Source organism: Rhinatrema bivittatum, chromosome 5 (genome assembly GCF_901001135.1).
Source record: "Rhinatrema bivittatum chromosome 5, aRhiBiv1.1, whole genome shotgun sequence".
Lineage (NCBI taxonomy): Eukaryota > Metazoa > Chordata > Amphibia > Gymnophiona > Rhinatrematidae > Rhinatrema > Rhinatrema bivittatum.
In genome coordinates, this window is record NC_042619.1 from 96,346,648 (window position 1) to 96,362,694 (window position 16,047).

Here is a 16,047-nt window from a genome sequence, read left to right on the forward strand (position 1 = left end):
TAAGACTAAAGTTAATCAGAAGCACACACCCAGATGACTTTAGACCTGCTCTAGAGTACGTCTAGAGTTAGGTAAAAAAAAAAAAAAAACGTGTTGCCTGTGTAAATGGTTTTTAATATTGACTGCCCTCTATGTTTATCCCATGAATCTTTTTTTTTTTTTTTTTAAGAAGGCTGTTCCATGCATCCATATACTTTCAGGAGGCAAAAAAAAGAATTTTTTTTTTTTTTTTTAAATAGATACAATGACTTCTGTTTTTCAGAAGTAGTGCAAAGCAAGAAATCTAGTACTCCCTTCCAGAAGGGTTCAAGTTAACACACTAGGGAGTAGATTTTCAAAGGGTTGCGTGCGTAAGATACGCGTGCAACCCCCGAAAACCTCCCCCTGCGCGCGCCGAGCCTATCTTACATAGGCTCGGTGGTGCACGCAAGTCCCGGGGCTTCGAATAAGGTGCTGGCGGGGGGGCGTGGCGGCAATCCGTGGGCGGGGCTGGAGGCGTGATGGCGACCCAGCACAATGGCCTGTGCCGGGGCAGGGAGCCAGCGGCAGGCGTAACTCCTCAAAATAAGGTGGGGGGGAGGGGGGATTTAGTTAGGGCTGGGTGGTAAGGTGGGACAAAAAAAAAGTTCCCTCCAAGGCCACTCCGATTTCGGAGCGGCCTCGGCGGGAACGGAGGCAGGCTGCTCGGCATGTGCAGGTTGCACAACTGTGCGCTGACCCTGGATTTTATAACATGCACACAGCAGCGCACGCATGTTATAAAATCTGGCGTAGATTTAAAGATTTTGCCCCTAGGTCTAGCAATAATCAAATCTGCAGCCCAGAAAAAGAGACTGTTTCTCGCCAAACCATGTAAGTAAATAAACAAAAACAAATAAATACTTATACATTTCTGGGAGGTAAAAATAATCATAAGTCTATAAACTGCAGGTGAACCATGGGATATAATTCACTAAAGTGCTCCTGAAACAGTACACATCAGTAGAGAGTGTGTATAAAGAAGATAGAGAGTAGACAGATCCATAATTTTCACACTAAAGATAAGAAAAGGAACCACCTTTCCATTTGGATGCTGAGGAACTATTTATTTTGTTGTAAGCGAGACTTGCGGGGAAAACATAGGAAGCAAAGTGTACAGCAGTGGTTCTCAACCTTTTTTCCATCATGACACACCTCACAGACACGACATATTGCACACTACATCTAACAGCTATACAAAAAAAAAAACACTCTAGATATTTTATTATTTAAAATGATGCAGGAGAAAGATACTATTCTTTAATTTCAATAGCTGCTTATTAAATGTTATTTTTTTCATAAAATTTTATTCTTTGCTTACTGCCTCAGTGAGAAATCTGGGACTGATATGCATATACAGCACACAGGTTTGTTTTTTTAATACAGACACTCATGCATTTCACTGTCAACCTCAGAAAGTTCTGACCTCTTCTGGTGTTTATACAGGGCAGAGTTAGGAAATTTCCCCTTTCAACTCACCATACAAAAAATATATTCAAATTCTGATATCCCCTCAGCAATAATATTTCAAAATCCCCTTCCCTGTCAGCCACTTTGTGACACATGAAAACCTGCTGAAAATACATTTAGATTTATATAGCATACCAGCCATATCATAAGAGTACTAACATCCAGGATTTGAACAGCAACCACATTACCTATGAAAAAGCAAGACTGCAAATACAGAACACAGTACACTTACTACTGGAAAACCAAGGAAATCCAGACTGCTCTAGATTCCTACACAGAATCTACATCCTAGTTAGCAGAATCCCTCACCTCTGTCAAGCATGCAGATTGTAGACTGACTTATCTAATACAGAATAAAAGACAAATTATAACCAAGCATACAGAGAAAAACAAACTCCAAAAAGCAGGGGGGAGGTGTGGTGGGATGGCAGGGCAGGGTAAATAAGCATAGCTGAAACATTTATGGCTTGGATTGGTGGTGGCAGTGGTTGCCAGGGTTGAAGGAAAAGCAGCAACAGGGAGCGGTGATGAGGAATTAAGTACCAGTTCTTACTCTGCATTCTCCTCAAAGCAAGCACTTGTGGCTGTTATACAAAGCATAGGCTTACTATGTCAAATTTTTGGTGACACACCTTCCATCCCTTGGTAATACAGTAGTTGAGAACCACTGATTTACAGCAATGCTATAGCAGCCACATGCACTCCACAAGTAAATGCTTCAACATGTAGTAAATAAGAGCAGATAAAGACCACAATGATGCATTCAGTTTGCCCAGCAAGGTGTTTAGGGTTGTTAAATGCCACTCTGTGCAGGAAAAAAAAAGAACAAAGCACAGGTTATCTAGTTCTTCATTTCTATATGGCAACTATGTTAAAAATATTTGAACTATCACAAAATTTACGTGTGTTCTCATTTAAAAAGACAGCATCACTGTACATTTTTATAGCCTCATGAAAGAGAAAGCTGCAGTTAAAGACGAAAAAAATTAAATCACGCACCAATTCTACAACTCCAGCACAGATAACTTAAAAAAAAAACCCCACTGTGATCCTATTCAAAAAAAGACACTGTATGTGCCTTCAAAATCTATTATTGACTCTTCCTCCCCCTCCCACCCTTTCAAAACTTTACTTGCCAACCAGTTTCCTTCATGCCGCATGAATCTCCCATTTTCCTACAGGTTCTGTGTTTACTCAGGTGCAACCAAAAAGGCCAGTGACCTATGCTAGCTGCACAGTTTCTCAGCTCAGCTGGACTCCTCCTCTGAACTTCAGTCTCAAAAGTGAACAGCTAACATTCAATTTAGGGAAAAGTATGTGCAAGCTGTAAATGCATCCAGCGACAAAGTACAGAAGCACAGCCACGTAAAAGATAAACTTGTACAGCAGGATTCAGCTGTACTTCCGTTTCACACGTGAATGTTGGGATTACTGCCTGATAATCCCCTTTTCCTTAGTGTAGACAGATGGACTCAGAACAAATGGGATAGTATCCGCGTGTTAGCAGTTGGAGACGGATCTGACGTCAGCACGGGGGTGTATATATCCCCACAGGAAGCGTAGCTATTCAGTAATCTTCCTTGCAAAAGCTGTTATGGATGTATGTGTACTGACGCTCAGTTAAAAAAGTGAAACAGGATTCCCCTGACCGATTGATAGTAGCTGGAGACCGCCAGCATTCCCAACCGGAAGGCGTGGACACCTGGTAGAGTGTACGTTCTTATGGAAACAGATGACATGGCTTACCTTGAATCGGTGCAACCCATGTACACAGGCAGCTGGGCGGGATGCTGAGTCCATCTGTCTACACTAAGGAAAAGGGGATTATCAGGCAGTAATCCCAACATTTCCTGGCGTGTAGCCAGATGGACTCAGAACAAATGGGATGTACAAAAGCTTTACTCCCAGCCTGGGCGAGAGGCTGCCTGAGGCCCATATAGTCCCGCCCTCGCAAATGCCGAGTCCTCCCTGGCCTGGACATCCAGACAGTAGAACCTGGAGAAGGTATGGAGGGAGGACCACGTCGCCGCTTTACAGATTTCCGCAGGCGATAGCATCCTGGATTCTGCCCAAGATGCTGCTTGTGCTCCGGTAGAATGAGCCTTGACTTGTAGAGGCGGAGGTTTCCCAGCCTCTACGTATGCTGCTCTGACAACTTCTTTAATCCAGCGGGCGATGGTGGGCCGTGAGGCCGCTTCACCTAGCTTCTTCCCGCTGTACATGACGAACAGATGGTCCGTCTTTCGTAGGTCTTGTGTAAGTTCCAAATATCTGGGCAGCAATCTGCCAATGTCGAGATGGCGTAATAAACGCCCTTCTTCAGATTTCTTCAAACCCGCCGTGGTAGGCAAGGATATGGTTTGATTAAGATGAAACTGTGAAACCAGCTTAGGTAGAAAGGAGGTAACGCCCGAAGATGGATAGCCTCTGGAGTGATTCTGAGAAAGGGATCACGGCAGGACAGTGCCTGTAGCTCTGAGATGCGGCGGGCTGAACATACAGCCAGCAAGAACACCATCTTCAAGGTTAGAGAACGGAGAGACAGCCCCCGAAGTGGTCTGAAGGTGGATCCCGCGAGGAAATCCAAAACAAGGTTGAGGTTCCACAAAGGCACAGGCCACTTCAGTGGCGGACGAATATGCTTGACTCTTTGCAGGAAGCGAGAAACATCCGGGTGCTTGGCGATGGTCTTGCCATCCCTCCTGGGACCATAGCAAGACAGCGCAGCCACCTGAACCTGGATGGAGCTGAGGGAGAGACCCTTCTGAAGTCCATCCTGCAGGAAATCCAACACAATAGGGATTGTGGTTGCATGTGGATTGGTGCCGTGAGTGTCGCACCATGCTTCAAATACTCTCCAGATCCGGATGTATGTGAGGGATGTGGAAAACTTGCGAGCTCGGAGGAGGGTATCAATCACAGGCTCCGAATAACCCCTCTTCTTTAACCTAGCCCTCTCAAGGGCCATACCGTAAGAGAGAATTGAGCCGGATCCTCGTGAAGAATGGGACCTTGAAGTAGAAGGTCCCGGAGAGGAGGCAGGGGAAGAGGCTCCCCTGCCAGTAGTCTTCTCATGTCCGCGTACCAGGGTCTTCTTGGCCAGTCTGGTGCCACTAGAAGAACTAGGCCCCGGTGTCTCTGAATCGTTGCCGATGACAGTGCCTAGCAGAGGCCACGGAGGAAAAGGTGTACAGTAGAGTCCCTGGAGGCCATGGCCAAACCAGGGCATCGATTCCGTGTGAGAACGGGTCGCGCTTGCGGCTGAAGTATCTGGGTACTTGAGCGTTGGACCTGTCCGCCAGTAAATCCATGTCCGGAATCCCCCAATGATCCACAATCATCTGGAAGGCTGTGGGTGAGAACTGCCACTCTCCCGGATTTAGGCTCTCTCTGCTGAGGAAGTCTGCTGTGGTATCGTCCTTCCCGTCAATGTGGACGGCGGAGATGTCCTGAAGATTCACCTCTGCCCAAGTCAGCAGAGGGGCGATCTCCAGAGATACCTGTCGGCTTCTGGTTCCGCCCTGATGGTTGATGTACGCCACCGTGGTGGCGTTGTCGGTCATCACTCTGACTGCTCTGTTCTTCAGTCTGTGAGAAAATCGAAGGCATGCCAATCGGACTGCCCGGGCCTCTAGACAGTTGATGTTCCACGCTGACTCTTCTCTGTTCCATCGCCCTTGTGCGGTGAGTCCTTCGCAGTGTGCTCCCCAGCCGCTCAGGCTGGCATCTGTGGTAAACAAGATCCACGTGGGTGAGGACATCTTCGACCCCCTGCTCATGTGGTTGGACTGCAACCACCACCGCAACTAGGTCCGCACTCTGGCTGGCAGAGGGAGGTGCGTGGAATAGTTCCGTAGACGGGGGCTCCAGCGAGAGAGCAGGGAGTGTTGTAGAGGTCTCATATGGGTCCTTGCCCAAGGTACCACTTCCAGGGTGGATGCCATGCAGCCAAAAAGCCTGCAGATAATCCCACGCGATGGGCCGACTAGCTTCCATCAAGTACTGGATACGCGTCTGAAGCTTCAACCTTCTCTTGGAAGTGAGACTGACTGTGTCTGCCTGCGTGTCGAATAGCACTCCCAGGCATTCCAGAGACTGGGAAGGCTGTAGGCAGCTCTCGCTGAGGTGGATTACCCAGCCCAAGCATTCCAGAAGGGCGATCACTCCCTCAGTAGTCCGAAGGCTCTCCTCTCGAGATCTCGCCCTGATCAGCCAGTCGTCTAGGTAGGGATGGAAGTGATCCGAATGGATCGGGATATGCAGGAATGCCTCTGACAGGTCCAACGCCGTGAGGAATACTCCTGGCTGTACTGCAGCCTTGACGGAGCGCAGAGTCTCCATGCGAAACCTCGGTACCCGTAAGTAGCGATTGACTGAGTTGAGGTCCAGCACAGGCCAAAAAACGCCCCCTTTCTTGGGTACCATGAAATAAATGGAATAGTGTCCAGAATTCACTTCCCAGGCGGGTACTGGGATAACAGCGTTCAAGGACAGGAGCCACGCCAAGGTAGCCCCCCCAATGCTGCCTTCTTGTGCATGGGACAGGATGATTCCCCAAACTTGTCCGGAGGGGGATGATGAAAATTCAGATAATAGTCCTCCCGGACAATGGCGAGGACCCACTGGCCCGACGTGATCTCGACCCATCTGGGGTAGAAGAGGGTTAACCTGCCCCCTATGGCTCCGTCCTCCAGAGGAATCGGCATTGCGTGGTCCGAAGGACTGACTCCTGGCCTGAGAACGTGGTGGCTGGTAGTGACCCCTATAAGGAACAAAGCGCTGTGAACTCCTGCCCCTGGATGGCTTTGAAAAAGCACGCTGACTCCTCCTGAACCGATCTTCCGGCAATCTAGGCACTGGAGAAGCACCCCATGTACTGGCCAGTGTATCAAGGTCGCTGCAAAATAGGAAAGAGCCCTTAAAGGGCCATCTGGTGAGGTGTGTCTTTGAAGGCGCATCAGCTGACCATCTCCGGATCCAGAGCCGCCTCCTGGCGGCTACGGAGGATGAAATCCCCTTAGCTGTTGTCCGGACTAGGTCTGATGCAGCATCCGAGAGAGCTGACTCCATGTCAGCTGCTGGAGCGTTGTAGCTAACCTGTGTCAAACAGGCACGCGTCACCAATGTGCAGTATGTTGCGATCCGCAAAGATAGAGCTGCCACCACAAAGGCCTGTTTCAGAACGGCGTCCAGTCGCCGGGCATGAGGCTCCTTGAGGGCCGTCCCCCCTTCAACTGGAATGGCAGTGCGCTTGACCACAGCGCTAATCAGGGCGTCCACCTGAGGGCACGCCAGTAGGTCCTGGATAGCCGGTGCCAATGGGTACATGCCCGTCAGGGCCCGGCCCCCTTTGAAGGAAGCCGCTGGTGCCGCCCATTCGAAATCTATCAGTTGTCGTGCTGCCTGCAAGAATGGAAAATGGCGGGCTGTAGAACGAAGACCTTCCAGCAGGGGTTTCTGCGCAGAGGGCACCGTAGCGCTGGGACCTGGAATATCCAACTCCGCTCGACACTGAGACACCGGGTCGGAGAGATCCTCCATAGGGAAGAACCGCCTTATGGTCCTATATGGCTCAATCCCAGGGGGAAGTTCCCCCTCGTCCGGGAGTCCAGCTCATCCGGTGAAACCTCCTGGTCTGAGTGATCCGAACTGTCCAGCGGCGGGAAGTCCCGCTCACGATAAGGAAGTGAGGGTCTTGGAACAAGATCCAGAGGAGCCGCCACCGCAGCAGCAGCCGCCGCAGCCACCGCAGGAACTGTAGGAACAGCGGGAACAGCAGGACCTGGATGGGAAGCCGTTTGCATCTGTACAAAGGCATGAATCCCCTTCCTGGGGAACTGTCAGCAAATCATGGCTGAGACCGGTCCTGGCCCGAGGGTCTCCTGGCCTCCTCACATTGGGCCCATAGGGAGTCTGGCTCTTCACTGTGTGTGGCACTAAGCTGGCATGCAGAGCAGAGGCCAAGGGTTTTAATGCCTGAGGCAGGCGGCGCCGCCGCTGAAGACGCTGCGGTATTCTGAACCATTGAAAAGAATGCGCTGCATGCTTAATAGAACAGGCGCACAATAATAAGATGCGGCAGCAATAGGCGCTTAATACAACAGGCGCACAATAAGAATGATATGCGGCAGCCATATGCGCTGAATACCACAGGCGCACAATACATATAACATGCGGCAGCAATATGCGCTTAATCCAACAGGCGCACAATACATATAACATGCGGCAGCAATATGCGCTTAATCCAACAGGCGCACAATACATATAACATGCGGCAGCAATATGCACAATATGTTCTCAGCAATAGGCAGCCATGAACACAGCTCAATTGTATGCAATATGCATTCAGCCATATGCAGTTAGCAATACACGCCCTATGGCTCTCAATAGGCTCACAGCTATAAGCGGTAAGCAATACACACTTAATGGCCTTCAATATGCTCACAGTAATATGCGGTTAGCAGTACACGCTTAATGGTATTCAATAGGCTGTCAGTAATATGCGGTTAGCAGTACACGCTTAATGGCATTCAATAGGCGCTCAGTAATATGCGGTTAGCAATACACGCTTAATGGCATTCAATAGGCTTTCAGCAATAAGCGATTAGCCATATACGCTCAATAGTCATGCAATAGGCTTTCAGTAATAAGCGGTCAGCAATATATGCTCAATTTACATTCCATAGGCTTTCAGAAACAAGCGGTCAGCAATATATGCTCAATTTTCATTCAATAGGCTTCCAGCAAGAAGCGGGCATCAAAAAATATGCTCAATTTGCATTCAATAGGCTTTCAGCAATAAGCGGTCAGCAAGATACGCTCAATGTGCATTCAATAAGCGGTCAGCAATACACGGTCAGTGGCATTCAATAGGCACTCAGCAATTCACCGAAACACAGCCAAGGAGGAAGAAAACCGCGCCTATTACGGGCGCGGAGTACCTGAGCAAGGCCCCACAATGGCGTCCTCCACGGCGTGCCACGCCGCCGATCCTCTGCACTTCGGAGACCCGTAGGAAGAGATGTACTCCTCATCAGCTTCGGCGCTTCCCGGCTGGAACACAGGCGGTCTCCGGCTGTGGGGGAAGGGATCACCTCACCACCGCAATTGAGGATATGCACCCGCTACCTCGTCCACGCCGGGACCGAGGGCCTCGTATGCCTCACTCGGACTGCGCCACTGCCGCGCTTCGGCAGGACCGAGGACTTTCACCACCGGGGGAGCACGGCAATCACCCCGGGAGCTCGCTGGGGGAGGAACCCTTGGGTATCTACCGCAGGAGCGCGGTGCTATAAAGTTGAATAGACAGGAAACACAAAGTAGAATCTAGAATGAGAAAAAAGAGAAAAATTAAAGTAGTCTTGGAAAGCACGCTCAAGTAGCGTGCAGGCACTCCAAACTGCTTTGGAGACGGAAATTACTGAATAGCTATGCTTCCTGTGGGGATATATACACCCCCGTGCTGACGTCAGATCCGTCTCCAACTGCTAGCACGCGGATACTATCCCATTTGTTCTGAGTCCATCTGGCTACATGCCAAGAAAATCCGCCTCTTTAGATTGAGACGTAAGCAAAGATGGGCGGTGAGGGGGAGACTCTGCCCACAACTTCAGATCAAGCCTTCGCATTGTGTCATCTGTGGCTTCACAGTAAGCACAGCACAGATGAAGAGCCAGCAACCACGCTCGTTTCAGGTACTTACATATTTTCATCTGCTCTTTCAAGCAAATTAATGAAACCTCTACATGGCATCATTCAGTGAGCATTAAACGGTACTGGAAGAAACCTATTTGTCAAATACTTTAGAGAAGTTGACACCAGTGGCTCAAAGGGAAGCTTCATTAGTTGGAAAAGGACCACATTCAGGTCCCATGAAACTGGTGCTTTTGTACTGGAGGCTTGACATGTCACAAACGTTTCATGAAACGAGATGTCAGTGGATGAATAGAGATCGATTTGCTATCTACTTGAGCATGGTAAGCCGTTATAGTACTGAGGTGAGGTGAGGTGAGGTGAGGTGAGGTGAGGTGAGGTGCACTCACACGAAAGAGCTGACGAGGCCTGAGTCAGAAAGGTGGAACAAGTATTTCAGCAGGTGCTTAGGGTGGCAAGAAAATGGGTTCAAAGCATTTTCTTGACAACATTTGGAGTACCCTATTCCATCTGAAGGCATATTTTCTTCTTGCTGAAGGTTTTCTAGATGAGATTAGCATGTCCACAATCTCTGTAGGTAAGTGGCAATCACGAAGTGCTCAACACGCAAGCTATGAGATTGAAAGCTGAGAAGGTGGGATGGTACAACGTCCCATCTCCCTGAATTAACACAGAATGTGTTCCCAGATGAATGGGAGGACTGCTGGAAAGTTATATGAGATATGCATATCAGATCTGTGTAGGCCACACTGGGGCTATTAGGATCAGATGAGCACGATGCTGAAGAACCTTCTGCAGCAGTCTAGCAATAAGTAGTTAACGATGGAAAAGCATACATGAGGCTTTGTCCCCAAATCGAGGAGGAACGTGGTTCGAGCTAGTATGTAATCCTTGGCAGAACAGAACAAAAATGGATTTAATTTTGTGTTCTGCTGTGATGCAAAGAGATCCACTGACAGTAGACTGCATAAGCTGGAGTGTTTTTCAGCCACCGACTACTGTAGAGATCACTTGTGTGGTTAAAATACTCTGCTCTGTCCATCTGTCAGTGTATTGTCTGGCAGATAGGTGGCTCAATTTCTTTCCGCCCAATTCCAGAACTTTAAGGCTTCCTGGCAGAGAGGCCCACCCCAAATCCCATAGGCTCACTGCTGGCACACTAGTACATGGGCCTGCCAGCCAGGGTACCTGCACACTGGGCAGGGATTACAAAATTCCTCTGAGTTACTCACCAGGGATGAAGTACACTCACCATGTACTCCTGCCCCCAAAAAACATGTTTTGCTTTGGGCTTTTTTGGGTTGGTTTTTTTTTTTTGGGGGGGGGGGGGGGGAGGGTAAGGCACAAGGTGAGATGGCAGAATTAAACAGAGTGCATTTCTTCCATTGCCCACACCATCCTCTCTTTTTCCTCTACTTACTACCCCACCCCAATGCTGTCCTCTTCTTTCCACCTTTCCTCTCATCCCTCAGCACATTCTCTCCTCCTCCACCCCCATCGGTTCAGGTCTCTCTTTCCTTTCCCCCTCTGCTCCTAGTGCAGTCCTCTAGCCCAGCAAAGCTACAGCCATCTTTACATGAGAAACACAAGTGGAGGGAAAGTGAAAGATTAACTGTGGCACTGCAAAAAAGTAAATTGGGCAAACTAGTTTGTAATTGCTATCGTATTCTGTTTCATAACAACCTGCAAGATTTGAAAATTCTAGGCAACAATTCACCTGGGTGCTTAAAAATTGGTGCCCTTCACTGATCCTGGACTGAATAGAGCTGCAGTTGGAGAAACTACTGCTGTGTCAGAGCTTTGGGATGGGGAGGGACAGGCAGAACAAAAAAACAAATCCCCAAGCAAGACAAAATCCAAAACAAAAAAAAGCAAAAAAAGAGAAAAAAAAATCCAAAATACAGATGAGAGCACAAAATAAAGTCTCTTTTGGGTTTTCTTTTCATCAGGTAATACAAAAACAAAACAAAAAAACCCCCCACCACATAAAAAGCAAAGGTGATAAGGAAAAATAAACTTTTGCTCTGGTTCGTAAAAGTTTGTCTGGCACCCAAGTTTTCTAAATATTTTTCCACCAGTGATTAACTACTGGGTGGATCCAGCAGTGATATAAACCTGCTTCAGGGCAGAGAAGGGACCCTGCATGAACAGCAAAACTAAAGGACACTTAGCAAGAACCTGGACAAAAGAATTCCAGGACACACTCCCAAGACTGGAAAACAGAAGCAAGAGAGGAGCTTGGAAAAGAGTAAAAGCCTGAAAATGGCACGCTGTGCCTCTAGCACTGACAGATGTGAATCTGTAGTTTGTGTAATGAAGACATTTTGTTTGGGAAGGGAGACAGGCTCCCTCCAAGAGTTAGGCCCCATATTGTTCTGTAATAGGATCCTCCCCCACACTCAAAACCCAAAGGAAACAGAGGAAAAGGAAGTGAAGACAAAGTAAATAAAGATGTTCTTTATAGGGTTTTAGAGGAAGAATAAAATTGTTGGGTGTTGCAAACGTAATTGCCATTAAAGAGCAAGTGAATTTACATAATCTGTATTATGGTGATGCTCTAAAAGGAAATATTTCTCCTTCCCTGAGAGAGTGTGACATGTTCTCAATAGAACAGTAAAGAGCTAGTCCTTGTAATATCAGGAAGTTGTTGGCTGGTGAGAGAGAAAGCAGCAGGATGTGTGGAGGTGCCAAGCTGACAGGTTACTAGGAAAATCCCTGGCAACCTACACTATGAAGCTATGCCCTAAGGGAGGAGGAAAAAGAGCCTTGGGTGAATCCAGTCACTGCAAGAGTTTTAACTGCTGTGTTATAAGAGTGATTTGCAACTGTTCAGGAAGTATTACCATATCAAAATGAGACTAATGAAAGAACGGACCATTAAGTAAAATGGATCCGAGAACAATCTGCATGTGAATCTATTCATTTCTACCAGAAACCAGTGGAGAATTGGGCCAATACCTTCTTACCGGCAGCAAAGTGGGAAGTTGGGGTAAGCAGGGTAACACCAGTGCAGGTTACAAGAACCTATGTGAGAGATACATTTGCTAGTAAAAGTTCTTTGACATTCTTTTTACCACTGCTGCAAAAGCTGGAAAATGCAAAAAAAAAAACCAACTTGATTTGTGGAGTACATCTGGCTTCCTAATTTGGATAATTGGAAATAAGCAAGTCTGCTCTGATGTTATCATTTCCTGCGATGTGGGAGGCTGAGATCATCTGTAGATGTACATCCGCCCACTCCATCAGGAGGTCTCTCTCCTGTGACACTCGTTGGCTCTTGGTTCCTCCCTGGCAGATGACATAGGCTTCCGTCAACATCACACAGACCGCCTGGCCCTGTAGTCCGTGGCTGAACTGTAACACAGCAATCTGACTGCCCAGGCCTCCAGGTGTTTGAGGACCTCTTCTTCTGTCCACCATCCCTGGGCTGTCAGCTCCCCAGCCTCAGAGACTTGCAGCCACTTTAGGAAAAACGCAAACGTTCCCTTACACTGAGTCCAGATGGTACAGAGCTTCCAATGCTCAGCTCCCTTTAAGAGCTGTTTTTGGGGCATCCCATTCCAGATCAATCAATTCTTGGATGGCATCCATCACTGGAAAGTAGCAGGAGGCCTTCTGCAGGAAAACCAAAATGGGATTAGTCTTTGGTTCCGTCATAGAATCCGCCCCAGGAACTTCCAACATCTTCAGGGTCTGGGAGACTAGAGCTAGCAATTCATCTCTATGGAAAAACCGTAACATGGTCTGATATGGTTCTAACCAAGGGAGAATTTTCCATCTTCCAAGGAATCTGTATCATCCTCATCTGTGCCGACCGGGTCCCTGCCAGGGATACCCCTTGGTAAGTCGAGGCATACCTTGGGGCCTGCTGGTAGAAACGAGAGGGAGAAGGTTCCAGACTGGGATAAGAGACAAACTGTGCCTGCATGAAGGCTTGTAGTCCCTGGAAAAACTCAATCCAGGAAAAGGCAGCCGGGTCCCATGCCTAGTCCAGGAGGTACTGGGGTGGGACCAGTTGAATTCCCCTCTCCCATGGATGAACCCTTCAAGGGGATGTTAAGGTTCGATGTACTTTCAGTTAAGGTAGTGGTCAACCCATCATCCGAATTGGAGAAGCCTGGCTTAGCAAAGTCCAAGGAGGTCAATTCCCCTTGTGCTTCATGAGACCATATCTCAAAGGGGACAGAGACAGAATGGAGGCAGTGCAGAGAAGGGTGACCAAATTGGTGGTGGTGAGGGTCTCCATCAAAAGACTTATGAGGAGAGGTTGAAGGATCTAAATATGTATACCCTGGAGGAGATATGATACAGACCTTCAGATAAATGAAAGGTCTGAATGATGTACGATCAAACAAACCTTTTCTGCTGGAAAAGAAAAAAAAACAATAGAAACTAGGGGTCACGAAATGAAACTCCAGGGAGGACAACTCAGAACTAATGTCAGGAAATATTTCTTCAGAGAGGATGGTAGACACCTGGAATGCCCTTCTGGCAGTCTGAGTAACTGATAAGTATGGGAAACTGATAACTATGGGAGTTTGCTGGGCAGACTGGATGGGCCATTAGGTCCTTTTTTGCCGACACTTATGTTTATATATATATACAAGTTGGAGTCCAGGTCAGACAGACTCTAATATGGCAAGCACTGAAGAAAGCAAGGCGCCTAGTTTTCTTGGTTGGCGGTGCCATTGGAAGTAGTAACTGTACATCCTATCTGCTTGCACTTAAAAATGCATGCACACAGATTTCAAGTGCCTAGGCAGGACGCAGCGAGGCGCACGCCCTGCCTGTGCATCCGGCCTTTTCTGTGTTCCGCACATATGTACGCGCATGGCACGTGCGTAGAGCCAATGCACCATACGTACTGACGTTCTATGGAGGGCAATACGGCACGCACAAAAATGCGCGCAAGATGGCACCACTGCGGCCTACCACGTGGTGTGCTGACCAGCCTAAGCTGGGGCCTAGCCCACCGACGTGAGGGGGCGGGGGCCGCTCAACCCGCTTGGAAGCCCACTTCCCCTTACTCCAACAGGATCAGTAACAACGTTGGTACAGCACGCCGAGCAAGGAGACCGGAGGAAGTTTTACCGAAACACCTCCAAAAGTCTCTAAATCGGGAGGTAAAAATGTTTTTTCCCCCCCTTTACTTACCTGGACTCAGCGCTTACTGGCCGCGTACAGACATTGTCTCTGGCTGTTGGGGGGGGGGGGGGGGGGGGGAGAGCTTTGACTGTCACTGCACGCTCAGCTTCCTGCACCCGCTGCCTTTCAGCTACTTAAGCAGCACAGTCCATGCTGGGAACCGGCTACTGGACCAAAGCACACCTCAAGGGATCTCAGAAATCGCCTCAGGAATTCTCAACTGAGGGAGGGACCTTTAGGTATCACCGCAAGTGAGTAGGGCTCAATTTTCCTTCAATTTAGAAAGTAGAATTTCTCCTTCCAAAAAGTACAACAATCCCTATAGGGAGAGGTATGTCCACCATCTGCTGAAGATGGAGAATACTGGAGAGCTGAGGCCACTGCAGGGCTATATATATACTGTGACATCAGCTTTGCAACCTGCTGGCAGGGGGGCATAATCCCCAGAACCTATTGGTCCTGAATGCATCTGGCTACATGCTAGGAAATCAACATTTTCGGTTCTGCTGTTAACACACCACCCCTTCTTGAGTGGAGATGCTATCAGGCATTGCTTCCACAAACCTAAGCAAGAAATTAGTGCTCTACTGGCTTAGGGCAGGTCTAACCCTTTACTTTCCCAACCTAAATGCAACTTCAGCCAAGCTGTTATCATGCACAGCTGTTTTGTGGGGTTGTCTCCCTGTGATACTGCCGCTAATGTATGGGCCTGCTCCAACTCCATCCTCCCAACCTGTTTCCTCTTCTGAACTTTTCCCTTGGTTTTACTCCCACCTACAAGGGGAATGCGCTTTCACTGCCAGCTGTTGTCTGTCACAGGCCTCTCTTCCCAAAAGGCTGCTCCGCCCTTTTTTTTTTTTTTTTATCTTAGCTTTATTTGGCTTGGTCCCACGCCACAAAGAAAAGGGAACAGCTCCGGGGAAGGGAAACAGATAGAGAAGGAGAGAGAGAATTGGGGGGAGGGCAGGACAGAGGCGACCTCTAACCCTAAATTTTGGAAAAGTCCAGGTCCTTGCAGAACCACACTTCCAAGGGAGGGGGGGGGAGGAGATTATCAGTCAGTCAGGAGCAGGGGCTCAAGCCCTAGGTGCCCTCATCCTGAAAATTTTCTGAAAGGCAGCTGCGCTAGGAAAAATCAACCCTGAGAGGTTGACTCAGGAGCTTGGTAAATTCCATCAGGCCAGGGCCATACCCTGATTCTGGGAGTGTCTAATCTTCTCCACAGCTGCATAAGACAGACTTACTGACAAGGGCCTCTGACAAATCCTCCCCCCCCCCCCTTTATATTAAAGAGAGAAGTCATAAAGAAGGTGTGACCTCTGTCTCCAGAAGCTGAAGAATGGGGAAATTCCAAAAGAAATGAACTGGTCTAGCAGGCAAGAAAGTAGGTCATTTTCATGATGGTAAAGAAATAATATAAAATCAATTTTCTTCAGGTAAAATAATTCAGGTATATTTGAATCTTACTATATATAAAAGTAAATGTTTATTTGGGTCTTGTCTTTTTCAATGCGGAAAATGTAGAGATTACTTACCTGATAATCTCCTTTTCCTTAGTTATGCAGATGGACTCAAAACAAGTGGGTATAGTGTGCTCGTGCTAGCAGTTGGAGACAGATCTGACATCAGCACGGGTACATATACCCCCACAGGAAGTGTAGCAATTCAGTAATCTTCCTTGCAAAAGCTGTAGCTGACCGATCGTTTAAATGAACAGGATTACCCTGACCAATTGACGGTAGCTGGAGACCGCCAGTGTTC

At 48.1% G+C, this 16,047-nt stretch overlaps 1 protein-coding gene across 1 annotated transcript in view; it reads right to left on the reverse strand.

Moving 5' to 3' along the window:
- The window catches only part of SLC7A1 (solute carrier family 7 member 1), a 161,629-nt gene that overhangs the window by 125,297 nt on the left and 20,285 nt on the right, over nucleotides 1–16,047 (reverse strand). The gene's annotated exons all lie outside the window — the stretch shown is intronic.